Source organism: Ischnura elegans, chromosome X (genome assembly GCF_921293095.1).
Source record: "Ischnura elegans chromosome X, ioIscEleg1.1, whole genome shotgun sequence".
Taxonomy (NCBI): domain Eukaryota; kingdom Metazoa; phylum Arthropoda; class Insecta; order Odonata; family Coenagrionidae; genus Ischnura; species Ischnura elegans.
Window position 1 is genome coordinate 8,298,197 of NC_060259.1, and position 17,126 is coordinate 8,315,322.

Here is a 17,126-nt window from a genome sequence, read left to right on the forward strand (position 1 = left end):
TAATATTCCACCACCCCCTTGCTGGTATCTTTATCTTGCCGTGATGAGGGGGCTTGCGTGCCTAAGTGAACCTGAGAGCTATGCCGGCGGGAGCAAAAGCTCCTGGTAGGGCCACCCAAGCCGGGCAGGTCAAAGGGGATAGGCCCGACCAAAAGAGATACCCTGGTCCTCCAGGTTGGGGGTTGGGCGTGGGGCTAACAATCCCACACCGTAAAAAAAATGTTCTGTTACGAAACCCATAAAGAAGCCTCAGAATACGGACGGATTTAAGGATAATGACACTGGCAAACGATCAGGAACTCGAAAACGGAATACAACATTGACCTTAGCTACATGGAATGTAAGGACCATGTTGAAGGCTGGAAAAATGGCAGAGATCGCTGAAGAAGTATTGAAATATGGGATAGATGTAGTGGCGTTACAAGAAATAAGATGGAATGGAAATGGAAGAGTGGATAAAAAGGACTACTCAATGTTCTATAGTGGGCCTAAACTGAGAACTGGACAATGTGGAACAGGGTTTATCCTTAATAACAAAATGAAGCAAAGCTGCTTAGGGTATGAACCTCTGGGGGATAGAATGTGTAAGATAAGGCTCAAAGGACGTTTTAGAAACTAATCTATCATCTCAGCTTATGCACCCACAGAAGATGCTAATGATGATGAGAAGAATGCCTTCTATGATCAACTGGATAGAGAATGCAGCAAGATACCTAAATATGATATGTTGATTCTCCTAGGAGATTTCATTTCAGGCATTTACCCTCCCTCCATCCCCTTCCCCCGCCTTACCGCCCACCACCCCCTCCTACCTTCCTATTTAAGCACAGCGCACTTGATATTTTTGTACCTGATGATGCTGAAAAGCGAAACCGGTCGTATTAATAAATGTAAAATTGTGGAAATTGCTCCTCCTTTTTCATTTTCATTATGTCACGTTTCCACTCCATCTCGCCTGAAACCTCAGACTACATTGACATAAGGTCTGCAAGAGGCCCAAACTGTGATTCAGACCATTATTTGGTAAAGGCCAAGCTCAGGGAAAGAATTGCGAATGTGGGATGTATTAAAGGACCCAAGAGGATACAGTGGAGAGTGGAAAAGTTCAGACAACCAGCAGCTGTAGCCCAATATCAGGAAATCCTGGGCAAGAAACTAGAAGAAGGAGCAGAGAACCTGAGTGTAAACGACTCGGTAGAAAGAAAATGGCTTAATATAAAGAAGGCTATGGAAGAGGCTGCAGAGGAGACCATAAGAGGAAGAAAGAGAACAAGGAATGAAGAATGGTTTGATAATGAGTGCAGAAAAGCTATAGAAAGGAAGAATATAGATCGAAGGAACACCATCCAGAAAGAGACAAGACAAAATGTTGAAAGATATAAAGAAAGCAGAAGACAAGCAAATAAAATACTACGAAAAAAGAAAAAACAGTACTTAAAAGGGTTCGTAGAAAAGATTGAGGAACTGAACACACAAAATGAAAGTAGAAAGTTATACCAGGCAATCAAACGGATGACGAATAAATTTCAACCAAGAACAAACGCATGTAAGGATAAGAATGGGAGGTTGGTTGGAACAGAGGAAGAAGTAATGGGAAGATGGGCCGAGTACTTTAAGGAATTACTGAATGTCAATGAGATAGATGAGGAAGATGAGGAGGATGGAGAAATGTTGGACATGAGGTTGGACACCAATATTAGTAGGCCATCAATTGAGGAGGTGGAGGAGTCGTTAAAACGGCAGCGGAATGGGAGAGCTCCAGGGGAAGATCAAATTGTACCGGAGTTAATCAAGTATGGAGGGAAAAATTTAACAAAGAACCTACATATACTGATATGTGAAATATGGGAGAAAGAAGAGATGCCTGAGAAATGGAAGATTGGTTTAATTTGCCCTATATTCAAGTAGGGAGATAAATTGCAATGCAGCAACTATAGGGGAATCACATTACTAAATGTCACTTATAAGATACTTTCTTGTATACTGCAGAGGAGACTTAACACGTATGCTGAAGTAATCCTTGGTGAATACCAATGTGGCTTCAGGCCGGGAAGAGGAACAACCAACCAAATCTTTGTAATGAGACAATGCATGGAGAAATGTTTTGAGTACAACATTGACCTACATATGCTTTTCATTGATTTCCAGCAAGATTTTGATAGTGTCAATAGAAGAAAAATGTTGAAGGCATTGGAGGGATTTGGAATACCAAAAAAGCTAATTAAGTTGGTAAATATGACTATGGAAGGATCTCAAGCTAAGGCCTATATCGGGGGCAAGACAAGTAAGACAAGGAGATTCTCTATCAGCAGTACTATTTAATCTGTGTCTACATGAAGCCATGAAAGAACTGGGGTTAGAGGGGACAATTGTGCATAAATCTACTCAGGCATGTGCCTATGCCGACGATATAGTTCTAATGGCACGGAATATGGATTCTCTGAAAGAAATATTCAAAATCTTAGAACAGAAGAGTAAGAATATAGGGCTCAGAATCAATGAGAGAAAAACGAAATACATGAGAATGTCGACCAAGGAAGACAGAAGATGGACTCAAAACGTTGCATTTGGGCAGTACAACTTTGAAAATGTAAAATATTTCAGCTACCTCGGTACTAATTTAAACTGTAAGAATTCGATGACAGAAGAGATCAACAAGAGGATAATGGCTGGAAATAGGGCTTACTTTGCTAATATTAAGCTCCTGAAGTCAACTCTTCTATCTAAGGATATGAAATTCAAGATCTATAAGACACTTATCAGACCAGTCGTGACATATGGAGCAGAAACGTGGAGCATCTCCGCTGGAAACGAGCAAGCTCTGCGGATATTTGAACGGAAGGTTTTGCGAAAGATATATGGTCCCGTGACAGATGGGGTAGCTTGGAGGATAAGAACAAACAAGGAAATAGAAAATATTATCCGAGGCGAAGACATAGTGAGGTTTGTGAAGACCCAACGGCTAGCTTGGCTAGGTCATGTAAAAAGAATGAGTGAAGGGATGCCTAAGAAGATTCTACATGGAAATATGGATGGAAAGAGAAAAAGAGGAAAACCAAGGAAAAGATGGATGCAGGATGTGGAAGAAGACATAAAGGCTATGAAGATTGTCAGATGGTGGGAGAAAGTGCAGAACAGGAGAGAATGGACAGGCGTCTTGAGGGAGGCTAAAGCCCATACTGGGCTGTAGTGCCAAGGAAGTAAGTAAGTAATATACCACCAGATGGCTTTTCATAGAAAAGTCGACTTTTAAAATCGCAGCACCATTATTTACATCATTTTTTATTAATTTTTGAAATGGAGATCATTTTTTGGCAGCAGGCAAAGACTCGGCGTGCCGATCAAACTTTTGGTACACTTCTGTCATGTTCACTGGTTCACTTGCTTAACTGTGAGTTAGGCTAAGGAAAGTTTATTACTCGTCTATGCACTACCTCTTGAGGCTAGATAGTTATTTCATAAATATGATTTCGAAACCTTAATGCCATATATTTGATTGAACATGAATTGGATATTGCTAGCCGTAACTTTTCTTGGCAGTGAAAGACTTCTGAGAAGTACACATCATCTTATTGCAGCAGTGTTCTTGAGGCTAGAAACTCGCTAAGACAATAAGGTGTTTTATAATGATTTTACATTAGCATCAGTTTTTCATTAGGACCAACCTTAGTTATATCGCCATTAAACAAATTAGTACAAGTGAAAAAGCTGACATTGTGGAAAGACTTGAGAATCATGGAGTTAAAAAGCAGCAGATCCACGAAACGATTGAAGCCTAGCCTGAAAATCGAGCCTTTTCTTCTCATAAATAATCTCTTTTCAGGAGGAGGTAACATTAAGTTTTGGAATAATAGCAAAAGGAAAGCAAATGCCACAACTTTATAAATATATATAATGTTGCTGGCGCTTAGAAATACATACGACTATAGAAGGGATTAACATAACTTATACAAGAAAGTTATGCTTTCAACTCAGCTATTAGTATTAATTTCATGATTCAGGAGTGTCGGAGTGGTTCCAAAAGTACTCCACGAGAGAAAAGGAAATTCTTATTTCCCTAATATAAAAGAAACGCCATGATCGCAAAGCCAGCACTACGAATTCTTTTAAGCACTCCTTTGTCACCAATGTATATCAAACTGAACATTACAGAAATTGACTCTGGTTTCCATTAAACAATAAAAATATCTTAATTAATCTTAGTATAATGATACAACAGCGAGTAATTGCATCCACCACACTGTAATTTCTGACTTTATTGTGCTTTTCAGGTTGCCTAATTAGTCACCGTCAAGCCTCCTATAGCACTAAAAAGAATACATGATATACGAAACCCTATTGCAGAGATTTTGGGCAAAACAGAGAGGATTATAATCGGAGATTATTTTTCAAAGTATGTACAATCTTTTCTCTGGCAGAGTTCCATAAAAGGAGGGGGTCTTAGTTTCGTGCAAACACGGTACGTATAAGCACTCCACGCAGAGCACCTAAGGAGTCATGAAGATCTCCACCACTAGTGAGTGATATCCAAACCAAAGCTCAACAGATCGGAAACCTTATTTTAGGCACAACACCAAATAAACCCTCAAGAGTCAACAAGGATGCCTCTGGGGTTTCAAATGGATGGCATGATTTTGAGCCAAGAATCTAAGAAGCATATATTTCAGGTGAAATGTATAAAGCTATTTTATAATGTGCAAAAGACTCATTTAAAAGAAATTGCTTAAAAATTGGCCAAAGAAGCAACTTACATCTACATTTGTTATGAGGCTTAATGAATAAACTACTAAAGAAATAGATTGGTCTTGAAAATGCATACACTGTGAAACCTTATCATGCTAGCACCAGTAAATATGCTGAAAATAGTCATTATGAGTTTGGGTTCAACAAAGATACAAGTACATAGATATGTACATTGCTTATTGCAGCAACTTTGCGAGTAAACTGGCAAATTTTTAGAAATATAACACTCCACAGCAGCCATACTTTAATTGAAGTGAGAAAACTTTTGTTTGCCTCAATTTTAGAGGTACAAATTTCAACGATGACAAAACATGAATAGACACTCCCACCAACGAGGATACACCATAGTTCTGGATCTGTGAGATATATCAGTAAAGATCAATCTGAGAGCTGTAAAACAGGGAAGATACTCCAAATTTCACACACACTAAAAGTGGATGCACACAAAACATACAAGATACATAGCCATTAAAACAAAATTGCTTTCTCCCAATTTCTCGCAATTCCACTTTGATTCAAAACTGGGAAGTTTGCTCATGATCTTCAAATGCACTCCTTGATTGTGTTCCCTCCCGAGCTCTACACTACACCCTGCAAGTGAAGACAGAGTCATGGGGATGGAATTCCTTGAGTATTAAAATACACATTTCATCTTAATCCCATCATCTTAATTTCATCTTCATCTAAATTTCCCATGAAGCAACTCAACAAACAGATCTAGTGAAAATAAAACAAAAATGCCGATACATGTTTATAAAAAATTCTAATTGAAAATGTGTAAAGCTTAGCAAGCCAACAGTGGATACAAAAAATACTTTCAAAACCAAACAAAGCCTAGGATTGCATGGAATAAATAATAACAATGAGTGAAATTATGGGAGACAATTCAGCATTACTTAAAAAATAGGCACCCTCAATATTCTAAAATTGAATCCCTAAGTTGAAGGGGTGGTACACACAATGACAGGAAATTGGACTTACTATGTCTAAGCATAACTAAATCAAAGAAAAATGGCAAAAACGGAACATGGTCAGTGTGATGGCTGAGTAGCCATTGACACAGCATCCATTAGAAAAATATTTTCAAGCTAAAATCTCAACTTGAACAATGACCATACTTTTTGGCAGCATTTATCAACCACTTAAAATTCATGACAAGTTGGAATTGTGGAAACTAATTTCATAATACTGCATTCTATCCTATACACAACTGAAAGAGTAAAATGTATTTACACACCCAATGAAAAAGAAGGACATAAATTTGTTTCCTTATACAGGAATCAATGTGTTCATTCCGAAAAAGTAGGTACATACTACCAGGAAAAACACTACAAGCCGGTAAAAAAGCACTAACATACAGAAATTATTTCCATAACAACTGTGAGAACCATACAAAGTTTTACCTAGATATGACCTACCTCTCATTCTTGGCTTAAAAAAATTTAAGCGCAAATGATTCTATGAAAATTGTAGACTTGCACAAACTTCCTAATTCAAGTCTTAATGAGGATTCCTTTTTAGCAACTCCATAAATTCACAATAAGAAAGTGATCACTCAAGACCAAGATCATATCTTTACAAGGAATAAGTCCAACTAGGCTGAATGATGCAAGCCATACATGTACATTACATTAGAAGACCAGCCTAGCAGGATAAGGAACTATGTATGAGAGCCAAGGAACATGGGAGGAAAAAAGCCATCAGGATCTAAGGGTGCTGTGTGTGATATTATAACAGACTGAAATGAATAATCCTTGTGTGGACCAACCGTTCTCATGCTGGAAGAATTCATCTTGTTGGGCCACACTCTGCTGTAGTAAGAGCACACTTCAGCGGCATTTCTAAGGGAGTGTCATGCCATGGTGGGCCATCCAACTCACATCTCAGGTTTCAGAGACCGACAAGTCCACTCCTGTACAAGAAATGAAAGTTCTGAATGACTCTCCATGGAATGCACCATCCTTAACTCAGTCATACGGCAAAAGAGCACTTTTATCAAAAGATATTTTAAAGGTGACTTTCATGTTTCAATCTATAAAAACAACTGCCACAAAAATATTTATCTAAATATTTTACAACCCACGTACGGTTATTATAATATCACCCATGGAAACTATGCCTGAAGATGGAGCTCAAAATGTCACTATGCACTATTTAAGGTATGTCCTTCGTTATAACTAACAACAAACTTCAGAACTGATGACTATTGAGGCAGTCTACACTTTTCAGTATGCCATTTGATGATTACTTATTTCAAACGAAACAATTTGCTGTCAAAAACCATATTGGAGAGGAGAGAAACAACACTTAATCCTACCTAAAACTCTCCTTTACTTCCAACAAAACACCTCTTTGTGGGCCCTACCAAATTTTCCTCATCAAACAAAAATTCTTGACTGTTCATCAATACTACATTTTATTCATAGTATTCTTCTTGCAAGATAAAACTAAAACAAAATAATGCATTAATTCATGCATTTCTGATTTTTCCTAGAAACTAACCAGTAGTAAGAATCCAGATTCAAAAGACATGTCCGGGCAGTGTATTGGTGGAAAAAGGGGATGTGCTCACTCATTTTGGAATAAAATTTAATTGCAATCTACAGCAAGGAATATACTCTACTATGTTATAGTAGAATGTTTAATAAGTTTCACTGTTCGGCATTGATTGCATTTTCTCCTTGTTGTATAGGAAATATGATTTTTTACAATAAATCAAGTAGAAAGATTGAAGTAATACTTTGTGGAATGAATTGACAATCCGCATGTTTAAAAACATTTGCTCTACAATGTATTTCCATTTCTGGAACCTCTTTGGAACTTAAAAACAAAGTTGCCGATAAAATCGAATAGATTTGGAATGTATCATCGTTGTGTCACCAAACAAAATCTGACAGAGGGAAAACAAAGACCATAAATGGGATGAGAAACTGACAAGACACTCAGCAAGAGAAAATGGCAAAAGCCCTCAGGAAAAAGTACAAGATTATGCAAGAGTAGTTTGAAGTCTCTTTGACATCACATCCTCATAATGATTTGAAAAAAAAAACAAGTTTTGGAAAACTCTCTACATGTATTGAAGGGCAACGAAGATCTTGCATGGCGACAGTAGAAGCCTTCAATAATTCAGACCAGTGTGTTATTGACTAAATTTTCCCTGACTGAAGATAGAGTGGCAATCATCAGCAGTCATGGATCACTGGCTTTACCTGCTACTTCATCAGCAAGTCATATTCAAAAGCCTACTTCTGATGGAGAACAATTAAGCACTACTGAAACCAGCAGAACAACTTTCAAAGAAAAGATAAAATGCATATCTGTGCTTCAAGAATGAACAGGCATAGACTGAAAAATAGGGTAGAGTGCTTTGATGATAAACATGACGTAGCTAACACATATGAAACTGATCAAGAGCCACCAAAAAACTGAAAAAAGAGAGCTCTCCCTGTCTTAGTCTCAGTAGTTTACAGCTTTCTTCTTTTTTGATAATGGAATTAGAACTGTCCCCATGAAATCTCTTGGTGAGGACCCCCCCCCCCCCCCAAAATAGATCTTGTGTGCTTATGCAAAGATCCTTCCATCCTTCCCTAAATTCTTTAGACGTTCACATGAGATGTTCACCATACCCACTGCTTTCCTTGCCTTCTTATCATGAAGAGCTCTAGTGATTCCCAAGTCTAAGACTCCTGGTCCAAGATTATCCTTCTTCACTCTACCCTCACCTTCTCTGCTCTATCTCGCTGGCCTGTTCCTGCTGTCGTACAGACTTCTTCCACCTACCCTGAACTTTTTCTTCCTCTGCTAGCTTCTTTAAATCCTTGGCCTTTATGTTTGGCATGGCTTGCCCTCTTTTGCTGGCTGATAGCGACTTTAGACTGGCTTACAGCACACCCACCTTTCCTCACATCTGAAAATATTCCATTTCATCACACTGTCTTTTCCACCAAGCCTCCCATGCTTTCTTGGTTACCTGCTGTAATTGATTATTTATTTTCCAGTACATTCCTTTGTCTTGATATGTGTCCTTGACTCTTTCCTTGTTCCTCCTCCCATTTCCCAATTATACTTATCTATCCATGCCCAGGGAGAAGGATAATGGGATTAGTTGTGACCTAATAAACAGCCACTAAACTCTATAAATGTATTGAATAACACATACATGATCAAACAAAGGGATATCAGCCACTTCAAATATTAGTGCAACCTAACTCAACTTCACGAGCATTTTCTTTTCACTCAAAACTGATACAAAGAGCCAATAACAAGAGGCTTTTAATTTTTTGTTCAGTAAACCATCATCCAAAAGCATCCTTCAATCACTAACATAGCAAAAAAGTTATAAGCAGCAATATAACAGTTAAATAGTTTTGAGCCATAAAATTGAATAGCACAAAATCAACATTTACCTTGGTAATAAACAGGTCTCCCTCTAATCGTGACATATTAGGCATCAAAGAAAAAATATCTAATAGTTTTATGACTTTAGACAACTGATAATATTCAAGGGATATTCCATTAACATTCACGTAGGCCTATGAAAAGTGTGGGGTCACCACCTTGGATACTTTTCAAAAACATTAATGCTGCAGACATAATAACACATACCAAATGGTACACAAATTCACCGAAAATGACCATTCTTCTGAGTCAGGGGAAAATGTCTATAATTTGAATAATAATGACACTCGTACGCTGAAAATTTCTTTATAACAGAGTGATTACATATTATTTCCAAAGGGAAGCAAAATAATTTCACAATTGTTTAAAAATCAGAAAAATGTGTCAACTTCGACAATTGTTTTTACAGCCTTGGAAAGTACTATAGGAGCAAAAATGAGCTTGGCATTGGCATTAATTACACATGGTGATGGTAACCTATCTTGAATACCTGGAATATCGTGGTTTATCAAAAATGACTTCCAAGCACCAAAAAATGAAATTTTTCGATAAACAAAAGAGGCAATATCTCAAAAAGACCATCTAAGAATTTACCAAGAGACAAAAATATAACAACAACAGTCAACATTAAGGACATGCAAACAGAGTGGACAATATTTCTGTTGCTTACATTTCATGATTTTTTTTAAGTTTGGATACACCCTGCATTTGCCAAGCTGTCATGTAGTGATTATTGACAATGATGAGGATATGACTGTAACTATGATTTAATTCTAGCAGGCTTCAAATATTTATGAATTTACTTTAGTTTTTAAATAATTGTTTATGGTTAGTTGTCTAAAATAATTATTTTAGATTACAATTAAATTATTAAATATGAATATAATATCTAGGCAAGCGCATTGCATCTTGCGTCACTTCTTCAAGAAGTGCCAAATTTGAAGAACTCTATGCACTCTATCGAGGCTATTACAAAATTCAAACTCCGAAAACAAGATAAGATAGTACGCTTCGATATGGTATTCCTCTTCACAAATGTCTCCATTTTATTCGTCTAATCAAAGGATCTGAGAGAAAAATGATTACACAAGGACATCCCTGACCTAACAGAATTCTGCCTAGAGAACTCTTTATTTCATATGGAATGGAAGATACTTCCCGAAAAACAAAGGAGCCACTATGGGATCTCCCCTTCCACTGTAATAGCCTACATTTTCATGGAGAATGTTGAACAAGCAGCTATTAATAGCTACCCTAAAGAGTTGTTGATATGGAAGAGATACATTGACCAATTGACCTTTATCCAATGGCCTCATAAAACATAGGAGTTGAAAAGCTTCTCAGACCATTTTAATTTGCAGCCATTTCCATCCGGCCATTTCCTTCACTATGAAACTTGAGAAAAAACAAGCTTTTGGATGCGTTAGTTAGCAGGATATTAGACGGAAGCTCTGAACATGCCTTGTACTGTAAGTCGACGCACACTGACAGATACTTAAATGCACTGTCACACCACCATCTGGGTCACAAAACCTCACTAGAGAATATATTATGTATTACACCATGCTTTCAACATATCTAATGGACAATCACTTCCTAGTTCGATACAACACATGACATCAGCCCTGGAGATGAATGGCTACAATAAGAAAATTGTGCTACAAAGGGCCGAAAGAATGGAGAACACATTAATCAACCATAGACAAAAAGAAAATGAAAGAAAAGCTGCAGCTGCAATGTCACCATTCCTCATTTAGCCAAGACAGAGGATATGATCGGAACACTCCTCAGAAAACTTAACATAGTCACCAGATTTCTCTCAGCCAACCAGATAAGTAGCATCATACCAGCACCAAAGGACCACATCCCTTACATTTGACAAAAAGGCATAAACTGAGTCAAATGTGATTGCAGGCAATCATACATAGAGCAGATGAGAAGAGCCATCTACTGCAGAGTCAAAGAACATCAAAGAGAGCAACAGAGAAGAAGCAATTCCAACAATTGACAATTGCAGAACATGCTTGGCCATCAGATACTCTGATCACATAGAAGTATTGGCAAAAGAGAGCGCTACTTCCCGAGATTGATAACATAAGCAATGGAGATGATGAAGAATCCCCATACTTTCAATCGGGAAGACGGATATAACCTTCCCTCAGTGTAGAAATGTGCGCTGAAGCCACCAGCCAGCAAGTAAGGGCGGGAAATACTTCATCCAGTCACCAGTATATATTACTTAAATACCAGAAAGCAACAATGATCAACTCGACCTGAGGATGTCTCCAGGACAGGGGATGCAGCTGTTGCCAAGAAAAGTCAACCGATGCGAGGTATACCCAAAAGATGGACTCTATATTGTAATGGTTCAACCACCATTACGCTGGGCCACCTAGCAGCGGTACATTCGTCTCCCTACTCGCCTTCACACCAATAACCTTCCCCCACCCTCTCTACTCGGCCGGTGAGGGAAAGTGGGTTTATGCAACAGGAATGAGTGATGAATACGCCAAGGTTATATGTGTTTGTGTGAGTGTGCATGTGAGGGAGTTTGGAGGGCAGGACACCGGTTTTTTCCCATTACATAACGCGTTTTCTTTTCTTCCCCTTCCGTAATGCCCCACCCCAAGCCATAAGGATATAAAAAGACGTGTGTGTTCTTATGCGAGGGTAGATTGATTTAAGTGTTCAGGCGAAGCCCTAACCCGATTTCCTAGCCGAAGAGATGTTAACAGAAATGTTTGGGCATACGCTATGCCCAAAATTTGTGCCACGCTACTTAGCAAGGACTAGCAAAGGAGGAAACATTACTTTATGTTCCAAGCGCCGCTGTATCTGAAATGGAAAGAGGAGCCTGCAGTCAGAAGGAACGAGTTTGCTAAGATCACCTGGTCAAGCTTCAAACAAGAGTCAAGTAAGATCGTAACCATTGCCCCCCCCACAATCATCCCCCTTTTCCACCTTGCCATATTCAAGACAGACAATCACCAAACTCCTCAAACTTCCAGTGAAAGTGAAAATCAATCACCCAATTCTGTAATAGCATTTGTGGGAAGGACTTTTACTTACCTTCCCCAACAATTCATAATTGAAGCAAATTGTATCATTAATTTTGTGCTTTTGTTAATTATCAAACTATTTTTTTATTGTCGTGTTCATATCAGTTCTTTCATCTTGCAAATCATTTTATTTTACATATTTAATTCTCATTGATGTCTCATAAGTAGGGGCATGCAAAATGTGGGGTTATTTTGTAACCAAAGTGGTGTTATTTTTTTACAAAAGCGATGTTATTTTGGCCTAAAATCAGTGTTATTTTAACGACAAAATAATTGTTGTTAATTGAGAGCCATCCTTCCAGTGGCCCACCGATCGTCCTAAATTTAGGATATTATTGACCGGGAATAATTTAAGTAATAATATGCATGGAGTACTGACTGAATTCACCTATTTTATATGTACATTTTATCCTTCGCGTATCCATATATCTAGCTTACATAGAGAGACATTACTTTTAAATGTCTGTCATTTCAAATGAAATATTGCTATTGTGATCAAGTTGTCATCTTTTAAATTTGTTCTCTTATCTGTTAACACAGTGCTATAGCAGGAAAGAAATTTTACTCAGTCCACGTTTGCAGAGGGGATCCAAATTGCTAAAAGGCACTTAGATGCAAACGACGTCTCAGATATTTGAGCTCCTGCATTGCTTTAATTTAGGGATGGGTCGAATAGTAGATTTCTCGAATTCGAATATCGAATTCGAATATCTAATCTTTGCTTGAATATTCGAATACCTCGAATTTTGAATACCTCGAATACTAAATGATGAATGTGAGAATGTTTGACTAGGTCGCCTATGCAGCAGGAAACCCAAGATTTTGGCGAGTAATTGTGATTGCCTTTAAAGGATTCAAACAGGAATTTAGCTGATTAATGGAATATTTTAATTTTATGTAAACAATAGGGTAGTTTCCTTCATTAAAGAAAACGAAAGGCATTAATTGTGATTCTTTACCTACCATTGATGTATTCATAATATACAAATTATTTGGTTCAAGAAATACCGGTTTAGACCAATGGCAATGGTCAATTTTATCCTCATTTGAAAAAGGTCAGATTGGCGCCCATGCGATGCCACTCCACGTGACGTCACAGGAACCTAGTTTCTACACGAGAGGATAGGAGTTTTACATCGTCTGAGGTTACCAATGCATGCATGAGGCACAGAGCTCAGGGAAACATGTCTTAATAATCACTTATTAAAACTGACTAAGGTCGGAAAGTTGTCTTCGTTTGATAAGGTATTAATAATCCTTATTTAAGCCAAGCGCTACCAGCTAGCATGGGCCAGTAGCGCCGACTCCATGGGGCCTGAGGGGGCCCAAGCCCCCCCAAAAATTCGTTACAGATGTGAGGAAAAAATGTGTCAGGCTTGCCGATTTTCCCCGAAGTGTCAAGATATCGAGATTCGAGTGAACAGGGTTCTAATGTTGATCATATGACTCTTCAAAAATGCTTAAAAAACTTTAAACTCACTACTTATAAAATTTACCGAGGCAGGGTCCCCGGTTCGGCCCCACCCAATATTTTTCGTAAGTCGGCACCCCTATACTCGGCTACCTGCTAGCATCCTGCGTCGTATTAGCGCTCAGAACCTCGCCCCAAGGTCACCTCATTCGCGGCAGCGAGAAGCAGAAAGAAGTCACGCGGAGTTTTTCCCGGCATTCATACTTACCCGTCGCGTTTTAGCGCGATTGAAAACTTTCACTTTCAATTTAATCGCGAAAAATAGATATCGTCTTATAAAAATCTAAAAGCGTTAAATACGTACTTCAGGAGTAATAATATTTCGATTCAGGCAATAAGAAAATAATAGGGAAGCACCCTATTAGAGCATTATGCCAAAATGCTAAGCCTCCGTCGTATTTCTTCGTCTTTCCGGCATATTTTCCTGCGTAAAATGCTTAAATAAAGTCATAAATATGTCATGTTTGGTCTTATTCTTTCTTAAATTACGCGCATATTACTAATATTTCAATCCAATAAAAGTGTAATACCAATTGCCGAAAGTCATTGTTAGACAACTTTTGGGCTAGTAGATGACTCATGCAGCAGTTGACCTCCAGAAATGGGGAACTTCGAAGCAGGTAAGAAAAAGGCCAGTGGGTGAGTAGAGGGGGGGGAGGGGCGTGAGACACGTTTTTATTGTTCTCGTGTAACTTGATATTTTTTTCGAAGCTAAGGTCTTCGTAATACGATCCCTGCACGAGCTGGGATCTATTGTTTGATTTCGGAGAAGAGGAAATCGTCAGAGTGGTTGAGGTGAATGCTGAATGGAGGGGGATAGCAGATCGTGGGAAATGCGTCAATGTCACTATCCCACGGCACTGAGTTCCTCCCTATGGTACAGTTTCATCTCCTGGGGAAGATTCAAAATAAGTGCCTGTCGTTATTAGCCAAGAAGGACACATGGTAAACACCTCATCTTATTTTTATCAAAAGATGGACGCGGGAAAATGGTCTGTGGGGGAGAAAGAGTGAAGGGTGAAACGCGATTTTATTATTTTGCGGTAACTTGATATTTTTTCGAAGCTAAGGTCTTCGTAACATGATCCCTGCACGAGCTGGGACCTTTTGTTTGATTTGGGAGAAGAGGAAATCGTCAGATGGGGTGGGGTGAATGCTGAATGGAGGGGATAGCAGATGGTGGGAAATGCGCCAATGTTGCTATCCCAAGGCACTGGAGTACTCCCTGATGGGGGACACCTGGGATTTTCGGATTTTTTCACCCGATCAATTTCGGTTCCCCACGTCGAACTCTTTTCACCGCTCTAACCCGCGAATTTGATGTAGTTCGTCAGCTTGCCTAAAACGGCGCTGCATGCACTAAACGACTAGAGTTCTCATTTTTCCGAGTCAACTACCAATGACGTGTATGACGCGAAATTCAAAGTATTCGAGGTATTCGAGACGGTACCTTTGGCATAACTATTCGACATCTCGAATATCGAATACTTTCTATTACTCGAGGTATTCGAGTATTCGCGGATACTATTCGCACATCTCTACTTTAATTACAACCACTGAACCCTGGGAATTTTGCTTTTGTAGTAATTTCTGTAATTCTCCCAACCCCAACATCAACTTCTCTGTCTCCATTGATTCCAAGCCATGAATTTTTTGTCTTTAAGTCAGGGTTCATGACTGTAGTCAGAACTTCTTGAGGATCAAAAACTGAGATCTTTTCAAATACCTATTTTTCTGTTTAGGTCTTCTACCATAAGAGAACTAAGTTTGGTTGATGCCTTATCAGCCATCTCCATAGGTATTGACTTTACAGCAGCTGCTTTAGAGGTTGTCATGTTTTGCAGATGCAATAAGTTTTAAGTGTAAGAGGTTTTATCAAAAAAAGTACTCTTATGAATATTCTCGAGTCTCATTTATCAACTTCCTTAACCCTTTCAAAACAGTGGAGTTCTCTCCTTAGCATGAATGCAGGACTGAGCCCCAAGAGACTCTTCGGTCTTCCCCGTATGGAGCATTTACGTTAGATATTTGTTAAGAAGGATCCTGCAGATAATCACACATTCTCAACACCAACCTCTTTTGATCTTTCCTAGTGGGGATTTCGCATTATCTTGGGCTCCAAGGGTAGTTGGTCTCCCTCCTTTCGCGGTTTATAACCCTACCAGCGGCATTGGTTCTCTGTCAACTCATGCTTTGCTTATATGAATTAGCTACATGGATAGTTGTTGCTTGCACGTAAATTGCAGACTTCCAATTGAATTCCTCAATTTATGCGGTGAATTTTAAAATTTTGAATGAAGCTCTACCGTCAGTATTAACAAATTTAATGCATTAGCAATTTCCAAGTTGATTTTATACCGAAATCGCGATAAAAGTTAATATTTATGGTAGAATTTTTGTAAAAAATTGTAAACGCTGCTCAAAAGACAAAGAATTCAATTCTTAGTTAATATTTTTTGAGAAAGAAGCATGTATTTATTTTGCAAACTAACTGAATGAACAATTGTATGACTGCGGTCCCTAGCCATAAAGAGGGGTAATATAAGACAAGGGGTCTATGTTCATGCTCCCGGATTTTGGCAGTTATGGCCAGTGTTGGGTCCCGAAACTAAGACTTTGCAAACCCATGAATGTCATAAAAGGAGGAGAGCAAGGAAAAGTGTATTTTCGGCATTTGCTCGCCTGCGTGGGAAAATCTAGGACGAAAATTTTCGCCTTTCGTCTCCCGGGTCAAGAAACGTCCTGCCGCATATTTTCGTCATTAGCAGCGAAAGGTTTAACTCTTTATAGAATGTGTGTGCATTAGGATAGTTTGAACCCTCCAGCAATTTTATTAAGTCAACCATCAGATTCCCATGGCATTTTGGCTACTTTGTAGACATCGCGTGAACGCGGTTTAGACATCCTCCTGACAAACAAGTCACCTTATTTCCTCGAATGTGTTTCTTTGTGAAAATCATGAATTTTCTCCAATTCATGGGCGATTTTCACCAACTCGCCTTTTTCTTCATTTTTTTTCCTTCTGCTCATGCTTCTTCCACGAAATTGTTTTTCAAGGCGTATATTTCAGCCGTAATTTTTCACTGCATTGGCCGCTCACCGACACGACAAATTTCCGCGGGCCTCTGTTCAAAGCACAGCGCCGTGAAATCCAGAGTCGTCTTTGCTGGAAAGTGGCCTGAATTTTACGGTGCTGTGCCTGGAACAGCAGCCAGCTATAAGTCGTTTTGGCTGAGAGCTACCTCAATGTAGCTCCGTGTGTATTCCACGGAATAGACAGCGCACTGCCGCTTTTTGCCACTTTCAGACGAGCCGGCTTTGCTCAGGCCGTCGTCAACGGCACGGCACTGTGCTTTCAAATAACCATTGGTCTCAATGCATGTCTTCAAATGAGTCGAATCACGCAGCTGACAACACGGCGTTGTCGATGGTCAGCAAGGCCAATCAATCCGGCC

At 38.9% G+C, this 17,126-nt stretch overlaps 1 protein-coding gene across 6 annotated transcripts in view; it reads right to left on the reverse strand.

The window, feature by feature from the left end:
* The window catches only part of LOC124171866 (protein ST7 homolog), a 176,950-nt gene that overhangs the window by 39,116 nt on the left and 120,708 nt on the right, over positions 1 to 17,126 (reverse strand). The window contains exon 10 of one of the 6 annotated variants that reach the window (XR_006867992.1): positions 6,512 to 6,655. The exons of the other annotated variants lie outside the window; for them this stretch is intronic. The gene's annotated coding sequence lies outside the window, so the exon portion shown is untranslated. The remainder of the gene's footprint in view (positions 1 to 6,511; positions 6,656 to 17,126) is intronic. 6 annotated transcript variants of the gene reach the window in all.